This window comes from Megascapheus bottae, unplaced genomic scaffold, assembly GCF_031878675.1.
Source record: "Megascapheus bottae isolate mThoBot1 unplaced genomic scaffold, mThoBot2.hap1 HAP1_SCAFFOLD_57, whole genome shotgun sequence".
Classification (NCBI taxonomy): Eukaryota; Metazoa; Chordata; class Mammalia; order Rodentia; family Geomyidae; genus Megascapheus; species Megascapheus bottae.
Window position 1 is genome coordinate 334,727 of NW_028327810.1, and position 13,291 is coordinate 348,017.

Sequence of the window (13,291 nt, forward strand, 5' to 3'; positions counted from 1 at the left end):
CCCCCAAAAAATATCCTGAAGAAGACTTTTTTTTGTTCTTTTTCTTTGTTTGGGTTTTTTTTCTTTTTTTTTTCTTCCACCCCATCTTTCAGTTGCATTTATAGGTTTTCTTATTTTATCTTTACCATCCTACCTGCACTTTTTTTTCTTCTCCTTTCTCTCCCACATCCCTCTGTCACTGTGGTCATTCCTGGAAACATAGTGACATCTCTGGGCACAGTCTGAATACAAATGATATCTATGTTGATACAGTCACCTGCTTTTTAATCTTCTGGTCTCAATCCTAGTATTTCTTAAGTAAGAGCTCACAATAGTGAGGAACCTCCCCCCACCATTTTCTTTCTTTCTTTCTTTCTTTTTATTTTTTTGTTGTTGTTCTTTTTGCTTTTTTGTTTTTCATTTTTATTGCTCTGTTTTTTGTTTTGTATGTTTTTTTCGTTGTTCTTGTTTTGTGTTTGTCGTCTTACTTTCCTGTTTTTCCTTCTTTATTTTTAAAATTTTCCATCATTGAAATCTCCTATACCTATCTCCTTCTTTTCTTGATATATTCTTCTAATTACTATTCTTACTTTCTTAAGTTTTAGCTAATATTTTCCAAACTTTGTACTCAAATACGCTACCTGCTAAACAACTTAGGTCAGATATCATTAGGCTATACCTATTCTTCATTACTATAATAATCTTACACTCCTACGTTATTCCTCTTGTACCTCCCCTGATCTCTCTCATACTTTTTTCTATCTCTGGTCCTCTGATCATCTTTCAATCCGTATAATGCATGGATCTATACTTGATGGCTGTTGAGCAATACTGTGTTCAATGATACTCTAGGTCCAGAGGGACTTAAATACAATAGAGATTGGAGTTCATACCCAATGATCACCACCACCACCACCACCACGACCACCACCAACATCAACAACAACAATAAAAATTAAAAAAGAAAAAAAATGATGCTTCCCATGGTCAGGAATATTACATCTGAATAGCACTAAAAGTGTGGTAAAAATTCACCTATCCACTAAAATCAAATCACTTGATCTTTCAAGATAAGGTGATTTTGCTCACCCAATGACAGCAGGCTTCTGTAGTTCTCCAGCATCACATCTCTATACAGGGTCCTGTGAGCAATGCTAAGGTCCCGCCACTCCTCACAGCTGAAATCCACAGACACATCACCACATGAAACCATATCCTTCAATGGCACATTTCTATCAAATAATTGGCGTGGTATCAAGAGCACATCAATTCTGGAAGTTCATTCTTCTACATGTATGCTTTTGTGTTACATAAACTATTTGGAGCTTTTTGTGCTATCTATACAGTGGGAGAAAGAAAACTGAAAATAGACATCGTTTGACCCATATATCAGAACACATTTATAGCACTAGGAATGGAGAAAAGCTAAAAATTCTAAGGAGCTTATAATCTGGCATGACAACATTATTTATAATAAGTGTCTGAAAGTGTACTTTTAACTCATTTTGATGAAATTCACTACTAATCAAGGTAACAAAGAGGGAAACAAATTATTTGTGCATTTTCATGTTCTGCCTCACTGAAAAAGTCATTTAGAGCTACTATGAAAAAGAGTCCTCTGAAGCAATCACAATATACAGGACATCACAGGGAATACAAACTGCATCAGTAGATCTTCGAAATCATAGTTTCCAGGTGAGTATTAAAGAGAGTAGCAGTACTCAAGAAGGCAGCTAATGATTGATTTGGTCCTTACAAGGTTTGACTTAGGTCCCAAAATCAAAACATGCTAAAAAAACTAAGTAGCCTAAAAACATGCTATGTTAATCAGTGTTCTTATTAAATTTCCAGAGATTAAGGCTAATCATCTGTAGCCTGATGCCTCCTTCTGAAGCAAAAGAACTGCTAGCACAAACTGTTGTGAACATTGCCTACGTGCTACAATAAAGAATATAGGTGGAAGGTGCATAAAACATTTTTAAATAAGATTTTCATATATGTTGGTCTCAGTAGCTCCCCAATGTAATCCTAGCTACTCAGTAGGCTGAGATCTGAGGATCACATTCCAAAGTCATCCAGGGCACTAAAAACCTGAGACTCTTATCTCCCAATTAATCACTAGAAAAAAGAAAGTGGAACTGTGGCTAAAAGGGTAAGGTGGTAGCCTTGAATTGAAGAGCTGAGGGACACTGCCCAAGCCCAGATATCAAGAAACATGAGCCACAAAAGGAAAAGAAAAAAAGAAAAAATATATGGAGGGAAGAGGGACTGAGAAAAAGAGAAAAAATTGATACACACAGGAGAGAAAGGAAACAGACTAAAGAGAAAAATAAGTCAATGAAAAACTTGTGAAGACACCATCGGAAAGAAAAAGGAGGGAGTTTGGGGCTGGTACTTTGGTCCAGTGGTAGAGTGCTTGCCTAGCATGCACAAATACCCAGGTTCAATTCCTTGGAAACACATTCATAGAAAACAAAAGCCAAAAGTGGAGCTGTGGCTCAAGAGCAGAGCTCTAGCCTTGGGAAAGGCCAAGCACAGTGCTCAGGCCTTCAGTTCAAGACCCAGGGTAGGCAAAAAGAAAAAGAAAGAAAGAAAAAATAACAAGGTTCGATTCCTAGGTACCACGTACATAGAAAATGCCAGAAATGGTGCTGGTGTTCAAGTGGTGGAGCTCTAGTATTGAATAAGACAAAGGAGAGAGGCCAGGCCTTGAGTCCAAGCTCTGAGACTGACAAAAAGGAAAAAGAAAGGATTTCTAGAAATAGCATAAACTATACCATCAAGTAAATAACTTTTAAGTAAACAAAGCACTTCAAAAAATCTGTATGGAGAATAATTTAAGGACAAATAGCTAACTCATTTCTCCAGAACATTTAAAGTTGTGTTTGACCACACTATTTCAGAAACTACAGTAAAAGTTTAGTAACATAGTTTAATGTTTGGCATGATGATGTGATCTCTGATGAGTTGATAGTGAAATTTTGATAAAATTCACTACAAATCAAGGTAACAATGAAGGAAACCAATAGATGTAATTGACTTACATAACATATGTGACTACTTTTTCTCACATTAAAAAAAACTAGAAACAAACTGAAGCAAATCTGCACTAACTTAGACAGAGTGTAAGATGTTATAATCGGCTAAAGCCAGAAACCATCTTTATCTGGCTTATGAGCATGTTTCCAAAGCTGCCTCCGTTTTTCAGTTTTTAATTCTTAGACAAGATTAGAGTCGTAAAATACAATGTAAAAAACAAGGTGAGAAATAAAAAGCAGTACACCAGAGCTTCTTCCATTCTTTCCTGCTGTTGACATTGAACAGAAGATCCTGTAAGCATGGATGGCAGAGAAGGCAAATAAAGTGGTCAGGAAAGAACCTGTGTGATTTTGCCCCATATTCTCCTACTCAAAACATTACACAACTCCAGGTGCAGTGGCTTAGCCCTATAATTCTAGCTACTGAGGACACTGAGACCTGAGGATTGCAGTTCAAAGCAAGCCCTGACATTAAACAGTCCAATAGACTTTTTAGTCCATGAGAACTCCAATTAACCAGCAGAAAACCAGAATTAGAGCTCAAGGGGTAGAGAAGTAGCCTCGAGCTGAAGAGCTCAGGGACAAAGCCTACACCCAGAGTTCAAGTCTCACACACACACAAAAAATTATAGGAGGCAGGGGTAGTGGGGGGAGAGAAATGGGAACCAAAACATTATAAAGGGTATCAATGTTTGTGAGGTAATGCACCTTCTATATGATGAATATAATGTAACCCTTCTATTAATTACAATGAAAATGCATGAAAAAAATTATACATGTTATGGAAAAGCATATATCCTTCTTACAGGAGAAGAATATTTAATGGCTGAAGTTAGGAATTATACTCTTCACTAAAGATGAATCCACAGTTTATTAGAGATAGGTTTTATAAAAGCAAGCCCATTCTAAATCTACATGCAGCATTTGTAGAACAACTGCATGTATAAAATCAATTCAATAACTGAAACCAATGAAAACATATTACACCTAATTATGATGTGCCCAAGTCTAGGGGAGTAGCCTTGAAATGAAGACCACAGGGAAAGCTCCTAGGCCTAGTTCAACCACTATAACCCACAAAAAAAGAAATCAATAATAAGCTGGACATGATGGCTCACACTTATAATCTTAGCTTTTCAGGAGGCTAATATATGAGCATCATGTTTCAAGCCAGCCTGGACACTAAAGTCCAAGAGACTGTTATTTCCATTTAACTATTAGGAAAGCAGAAGTGCCACTGTGGCTCAAAGGATACGGTGGTAGTCTTGAGCTGAAGGCCTCAGGGACAGATCCCAGGCCCAGAGTCCTGCCTCACAACTGACCGTAAAATAAAAAGCATAAGCCTTTAAGAGAGAAGCATAGGATCTCAGATGAAAGGGAAGGAAACAAGAGATTTATTCCAGCCAGGTGTGGTGGCTTACGCTGTAGTCCTAGCTACTCAGGAGGCTGAGATTTGAGGATTGAGGTATAAGCCAGCCCCGGAACTAAAATCTGTGAGACTCATCTCCAATTAACCACCAGAAAACCAAAAGTGGCACTGTGGCTCCAGTGGTAGAGTGTTAGCGTTGAGCTGAAGTGTTCAGGGACAGCACCCTGACCCAGAGTTCAAACACCACAACTGACCAAAAAAAAAAACGAACAAAACGTTTATTTCACAGTGCAATGGATGAGTTTGGGAAGATAAGTCTTTGCTACCCTTGACATGTAAAATAGATTTACTGAGAGGAACTTCTAGGATCAGACCAGAGGTAGGAATTCAAAACAACATAGGCCATACAAAATGAAAAGAATGCACAGACTGGTTTGAGGCAAACAATCAAGCTTCACATCAGCATAGACCTACCCCAAACTTCATTTTTCTACCCACATTCACCCGGATTTCCCCAAACCACCCTCTGTTTGAAGAGCTATGAATATGATATTCTATGCTCTATGAAACCCCTGTGAGGAAACTTTACAGAAGTAAGCTGAAGAAATTACTAAAGAAAAGACAAGGCCAGTTAATGAACTATGTTATCTCTCATCTCTTTTGCTACCTCTTGGTTATCTCATATTGTTACAGCTTTTTATCTTGTTTTCTGATGTATTGTATATATGCTTATTTGATTATTTGAAATTGGACAGGGAAGGGGAAAACAAGATGAGGAATAGGGGTGGGGGGAGGGAAATGGAGACCAAGACATGAGAAAGGGTATAAATATTTCTGAAGTAATGTGCCTTCTATCTGGTGAATATAATTGAACCCTTCTATTAATTATAATAAGTATATATGAAAACAAATAAAGTGCAAAATAAAGCATGGTAAGAAAAAGAAAAGGCCAGGCCAGGAGTTAGGCCTAGTGATAAAGTCCTTTCCTAGCATGCATGACAACCTGGGTTCAATTCCTTGGTACCAAAATGACTGAGGCTCTTATCTCCAATTAACTTCTAGAAAACAGGAAGTGGTGCTTGGTTTTCAGATACGGCTGAAGCCTTGAGCTGAAGAGCTCAAGGACAGATGCCAGACCAAGTTCAAGCCACATGACCCCCACACACAAAAAAATATAAAATTTTCTATTTTGGTTTATTTTACTTGTATTCAATAATATATTATATATATACACACACATATATTTATATATACACATGCATAAATGTATATACATGCAACATATATTGTATACATATATATTATACATGTGAATCTCATTTGTATTGAAAAGAGGGCATTGTAATTGTCCTCTGGTGACTCATGGCTGTGGTTCTAGCTATTCAAAAATCTGAGAATTGGACTAGGAGTTTGGCTTACTGTTAAGTACTTGCCCAGCATGCAGGAAGACCCAGGTTCAATTCCTGGGTACCACATACCTAGAAAAAGCCAGTACTAGTGCTATGGCTGAAGGAGTAGAACTCTAGCCTTGAGAAATCCCAAGGGAATTGCTCAGACTCTGAAATCGAGTACTACGACTGGCAACAAAAATAAAACTGTCAAAGGGGTTCACACCTGTAATCCTACCTATTTAGGAAGCTGAGATCTGTGGATCAAGTTTCAAAGCCAGCCTGGGCACAAAAGGACCTGACACTCTTATCTCCAATTAACCTGTAGAAAAAAGGAAAGTGGGGCTTGGCTCAAGACAATGGCAGCTGTCTGGCATTCAAGAGCTCAGGGCAGTGCCCGGGACCCTGGGTAATGCCAAAGACTTGAGCTTAAGATCTTAGGGTCAGGACAGTGCTCAAGCAGAGTTCAAACAACAGAATTCGCAAAAAAAATCTGAGGATTGCAGATTGAATTCAGGTATAGCAAGAAAGTCTGGGAGACTCTGATCTACAAAAAAAAATCCCACCAACAACAAACAAAACAAAACAAAACCAAAAACCAAGGAAAAATAGCTGGAAGTGAAGACGTAGGTTAAGGGATACAACAGGTAGAACATTAGATTTGAGCAAAAGAAGCTTTTAGTCAGTGCCCAGAGTTTGACATCAAGAACCAGGACAAGAACACAAAAAATGGCAATGCATTGTATTAATACACACACACATATATGTATATGTGTATGAATATGAATATATTCCAGTCCTGGAGCTTGAACTCAGGGCCAGGGAACTGTCATTGAACACATTTTCCTTCAATGTTAGGGCTCTAGCACTTGAAACACAGCACCACTTTCAGCATTTATTCTATACAAAGTACTGAAGAATGGAACCAAGGGGTTCATGCAAGCTAGGCAAGGACTCTGTCACTAGATCACTATGCCACACTCCTGACCCCTTAAATTACAATTCATCAAAAGTTTCTGAACAAAAGTTCAGGCTGTCACTCCATTTCAACTGACATAAAATGCACTAAGTAAAATAGGCTCATAATTGCAGTGGAAATATTTTAATTTTTAAAACAGATACCATGTAGAATATCCATGCTCATAACATGAAAAACTTGCAAAAGCCATAGAAAGTGCAGAGGATGAAAATGAGAACAACCTGTTTCTCTTTTTCTTCCTTCCTTCCTTTCTGTCTTTCTTTCTTTCTTGCTTGCTTTCTTTTTTTTGCCAGTCCTGGGCTTGAGCTCAGGGCCTGAGCACTGTCCTTGGACTTTCTCAAGGCTAGAGCTCTACCACTTGAGCCTCAGCACCACTTCTGGCTTTTTTCTATGTATGTGGTACCAAGGAATCGAACCTAGGTCTTCGTGCATGCTAGGCAAGCACTCTACCACTAGGCCAAACTCCCCGCCCTCTTTCTTTCTTTCTTTCTTTTGTTGATTGTGGAACATGAACTCTAAGCCTGGGCACTGTCCCTGAGTTCTTCACTTCAACACTACTGCCCTTCCCCTTGAGCCACAGTTTCACTTTTTGAGTTCTAGTGGTTAATTAGAGATAAGACTCTTCCAGATTTTACTAACCAGATGAGCATTGAACCAGGCTCATCAGATCTCAGACTCCTGAGTGGCTAGGATTATGGACATATGCTTTTCCCAGGCACAGTGGCTCATAACTGTACTTCTAGCTACTCAGAAGGCCAATCTCAGGGCTCTGCATCTCCCGCAGTGTAGAACACAAAAGGCTGTATGAAAATTTGTCAGACTCTTCCTCCAAGGCAGCAGCTGAATGCTAAATCCTGTAGCACATAGAAATCCCTGTCATTGGAAAAGATCTACTTTCTGTCACAAGCAGGAAAGAGAAATTTTATTCATTTTTAAGGAAGAACAGCCCATTAACAATACTTGAAGCATCAATTCCATCCATAACTTCCTCCTCCTCTTTATGCTGTTCCAGAGAAAATAAACAAGAACTAAACCAGCCTCATGAGCCTATCCACACATTGCAGGTAGGAGTTCCCAGTAGCATCCAGCTGTTGTGCTTTTCTCTTTCTGCCCAAAAGGCTACTTTAATCAATAAATAAATTCTTGTACATGTGAGTAATTTTCTTCAAAAGCTCAGGCCAAACTGACAGTTAATGCTGACCTTTCTGTATATATTTGGGTCAATGGGGAAGGAAAATCACAACTTCCCTGGCACCTTCCACCACTGAAATGGGAGGGCTTTCTTTAGGCAGAAGCAGACTATCAAGATTTTTCCACAACTATTCCATAAAATAGATGCACTTGGGCAGGACACAACTCCTTTGCCTGGGGCTCTGACAACACAGGAACCCCTGATCCTTGGAGGCTGCATAGGACAATGCCACAGGAAAAGGAAGTAGCCTCCTATTTACTCACTGATCCCATCATGGAATGCTGCCAAAAGAAAATCATATTGAACAGATGGAGAAACTAAATCTCAGAGGTGGAGATGGCAGATGCTGCATACACAGCAAGTTCAAGGCAGAGGCAAGGCTACAGCCCTGGCATCCTGACCCTGCCTGATATTGATACAGGATAGAAACTGATTGGCCCTGTGGCAAAGAACCCTCTGTACTCAAAATACCGAACAACCACAAAGCAGCCTGACACTTAGGAAAAAGGAAAAGCACCATCCTCATAATGTCAGCTTCTTCCCCTGAGGCCAGTCAATATTCAGTCAGGTCTGATCCTGATACACAAATTACTCACTTCCCATAGTACCCAGAAAAATTCCTTAAGCAAATCTGCAATGCCCAATGAAAAGAAACAATTCAACTATGCATAGACTTGTCAGGAGATGAGAGAATTGAAGTGATGACGCTGAGCAAGGAAATGCTAATCCAAACCAAGTGCCAGTGGTTCACACAAGGGGATGAGATCTGAGCATCCTGGTTTTCAGCCAGCCCATGCTTAAATCTCTAAGACATCTCCAATGAATGACAAAAAAGCTGGAAGTGGAGCTGTGGATTAACTGGTAGGGTATCAGCCATGTGTGAAAATAATTAAATGATGCTTCCAGGCCCTGAGTTCAAGATACTGGATCTAAACACAAACACAAACACACACACACAGAGAAAATAAATGCTTATTTAGTCCAAATAACTGTACACATGGGCAGCTGTGTGAATGGGTTTCAAAGAGGCAGAAACAATTATTATGACAGTTTGGACTTTAAAAAACACCATGTCCCCTCTGTTAGAGAAACAAGGAAGGCATGGGACATCCTAGCCTTGGGAAACTGAGCTCTAAGGAAATTTGAGGATCTCTCCACCAGGACAATGCTACATTTTTAGAGAGTAGAAGACGGGATTTCCTTAAGAACCTGAAATTCACTTTCACTCCATCTAAGGCACCTGAAGCTCCAACAGGATCTTTGCATTCACTCCCCATGGAATCCCACAGGACATGAGAAATAGGATGGTGACAGCAGAGGAGGGTTAGGGGTCGGGGGACGTTTAGGGTTCCCAGGGCAAATGGTAAAATGTGAAAGGACCTGAGTAGAAACACCTGAATCCGCAGGTGGGATGTCACAAAGGTGATCAGAGATGAAGAGGGAACCAGTCCTGCAGAAAGCATCACACCTGGGATTATAGACATCTAGATCGGGTACTTCCCAGAAAGAGAATGCTAAAAGGTCAAGGGAGGGAGGGAGCAACAGAAAGGTAGCCTGACAGTAAAGTTTGGAGATCTGAAATAAGTGTCTTGGATTGGACATGAAGGGCGATGGTTTGAGGGGAACAAAAACTGACTCAATGTTGAAAGTACTGAGAGCTTCCCGACCCCATTGGGAAATGTTGAAGGTCAACAATAGTAAAACATCCCAGCCATCCTTGCCCATCCAGGAAGGAATAGCCTTATCTCTGAAAAATAATATTGGCCTACTTTCTGTGGGAAAGCAGGTTTTAACCCTATTGGCTACCTGCGTGTAGTTGGATGTGACTATACAACCCCTCTGTGTTTGTTACAATCCTGTTGGCCACCTGTGTGTGGCCTGGCTTGACTGCATGGTTTTTGCCCTTAAAACCCCAGCTTGAGAAAAGCTGGGGTCACAGTGTTAGCTCCCAAGTCTGCACTGTGTCCCTGGCAGGTCAGCACACTATCTGCTTCCCCAAGTAAATTCACCTTTTAGCATGAGACTGTCTTAGTGGGGTGGATTCTGGTGGGATGTGGAATCCATGCCAGAAGTAATGTGGACCCTCCTCCCCCACAATCCCGAACATTTCCTAATCTGACTCTATCTAAAGGACAAATCCCTGTCCTTAGGAGCTCAATTTACCCCATCGGAATAAATAAATAAATAAATAAATAAATAAATAAATAAATAAATAGGAAGCAATACAGACTTCCATTGCTGACTGAGGGCAGGGACAGGAGCAAAAGCAGGAGCAGGAACAGGAGAAAAAGAAGGAGCAGGAGGGAGAAGAATCCCCATGTTTGAAGTAAAACCAGACCCAGAAGCAGAGGGAGGGGGCACCAACACTCAAGGCCCCCATCTGGCTCAGGAGCCATTGGCTTCTTAAATCCCTGGGGTGGCAACAGGCAGCTGTTTGTGGCAGAGGGTGCACAACCCACGTTGGCAGAAAGACCTGGGCTGCCAGTACCAGAACCACTGCTTGCAGAAGCCGCTTCTCCTTCTGCCTCAGCAGGGCCCCTCAGCTCTGATTCTGAATCCATGCCACAAGCATGCCTTCATTCCCCAGCATCTTCAGCATCAGCCCAGGACAAACTGCAGCAGCCAAAAGGACCTCCACCTCTAGCCCCTAAGCATTACTGCCTCTGGCCCGCCAAGATCCAAATGCTACCACTAAGTCCACGCAGCCAGGGGGGTCGCTGCTGACAAAAGCCAACTAGGGAACAATGGAGCCTCTAGGCTCCAAATTGCCTCTAGTACCCTTGCTGATGAGTATTTGTACCCATCAATCTCTGCCTTCTTGTGGAATGTTCCAGCCTATCAAGGTGCAACCTGGAGCCCGACATCAGCTCTCCCCCTGCCTGATCCGCAGTGATAAATCCAGCTCCTCCACAGGTCCCCTACCAACATAGGCAAAGAGAAGGGCAAAATTGTGTTCTAGGACACTAATTGGCTCCCACTGGGCTCAGGATGGGCTTTGGCAAAGTTCCAGTGCACCCTAGGATTAGATCTTGGCCTTCTCTGCTGCTGTGAGTTAGGTCAGGTTGTCCAGTTTCCCAACTTTCCCATGACCAGTCGCTCGGGTCTTGTGCTGAGCACACCAAGACTTGCTTGGGCACTAGGATGTCAGCATCTTCAGCCATTGATTGGGATCCATGCTGTAACTGGTGTGCACTCTTCCTCCCCTGGCCCTGGGTTTCTTCCTGTCAAAGAATCCAGAGGTTGAGTGTGTGCATGCCCTTGTATAAAAGGGAGTGCAGTCAGTGAATGCTGCCCGGTGACATCTGTCTTCTGTCCCTACCATAGTGATGATGGAGTCCACATTTCTAAGGATGACACACAAGAGTTAATGAATCCTGGCTGTAGTGGTTCATGTCTGTAAATCTAGCTACTCAAAATGCTGAATCTGGCGATGGCAGTTATAGGCCAGTGTGGCAGGAAAGTCCTTGAGACCTTTCTCCTGCAATAAAAGCCAGAAGCTGTGCTGTGGCTCAAATGGTAGAGCACAAAGAGGCCCAGCAACAGCACCCAGGCCCTGAGTCCAAAACCCAGGACTGGGAAAAAAGCAAAGAGTTAATTAAAACCATCCTATCTTCCCTGCCTTTCCTTCTCAACCTAGTGCTGGCTTTGTGCAGTTGGCCAGGCAGATCTGTGCACTAAGAAAGCCTGCTCTTTCTGGCCAGCACTGGCCACCTCATTCATTCACCATTCCAGGTTGAATATTTTTGCTCAAGGCTGATGTTCTTTTCTGTTAATGTTCTGGCTTTTTTGGTTGTTAATTGAACATAGAGTCTCAGAAACTTTTCTGCCCAGACGGTCTTGAAGCCTCCATCCTCTGTTCTCAGACTTCTGTGTAGGTACTGTTATAAATGTGAGTCACTAGTAGGCAGAAAATTTGATGGATTATCTTTGATACCTCAGGTATGTGGACTTGAGATGTGGAGATTTTTTTTATATCTTCCTAATATCATTTGTTGACCAAAACTTCACACCAGCCGATCCCTCCCACAACGGAGACTCTGAAATTACAACACAGCCTTAACTGGGGGCAGTGGGTCAAGCCTGTAATCCTAGCTACACAGGAGTCTGAGATCTAAGGATACAGGTTTAAAGCCAGACCACATGCTAAAGTCTGTGAGACTCTTCTCTTCAATTAACCACCAGAAAACCAGAAGTGGCACTCTGGCTCTAGGGGTGAGGCACTAGCCTTAAGCTGCAAAGTCAGAACCAGTGCCTAGGCATTCACTTCAAGTCTCATGGCTGACAAAAAATATCTATCTAACTATCTATGTATCAATCAATCTATCTATAGGACCCAGTTTTGACCTTAGACCCATTTCATCACTTAAACAATATAGGATACATAATCGGGGAGAATGGCTTCTGGGAATTTATCCTTATCTCAGAGACAAGACAAATTCCAGGGTAAATCAGAGCTGACAAACCATTGAAATTGAACTAGAACTAGTACTTTAAGACTGAGCCCTCCTATGTGGGAGTCGTGGGTATTAAATGATATATCATAAAGGGTTGCCTGGCATTGGAAGCTCACACCTGCAAGCCTAGATACTACCGAAGCTAAAGGTAGAGTTCAAACTGGGGTTTGAACTCAGGGCCTTGACCCTGAGCTCAAGGGTAGCACATTACCATTTGACTCACAGCCAAATGGGAATCTTTCCTCAGAAGTCACTGCAGCTAAGGTTGACTGTCATGGAAAAGTACCTGGGGCCAAGTTTACAGGTGATAGGACACACCTAAATTAAAATAAAATTATATTTACATTTTTGCCAATCCTGGAGACTGAATGCAGAGCACTGTCCTTGGACTTTCTCAAGGCTAGAGCTCTACCACTGGAGCCACAGCACTACATCTACTTTTTTTTGCCAGTCCTGGGCTTGAGCTCAGGGCCTGAGCACTGTCCTTGGACATTCTCAAGGCTAGAGCTCTACCACTTGAGCCTCAGCCCCACTTCCATCTTTTTTCTATATGTTGTACCGAGGAATCGAACCCGGGTCTTCTTGCATGCTAGGCAAGCACTTTAACCACTAGGCCAAACTCCCGGCCCCTACGTCTACTTTTTTCACTGCAAGAAAAGCTTGGAAAATATCATTCATGCCCTGAAGACCAACAACTTCCACCCAGACTGATATATCCAGCAAAACCAGCATTTGCATTTGAGGGAAAAACAAGAATATTTCATTCCAAAGAGAAGCTATATGTATAAGTGCACACTAAACCAGCATTACAAAAAATATTAAGTAATCAAGAACAAATTCCAGAAAAGCAAGAACTCCCATCAAGAAGCTATCACCTATAAATCATTAAACA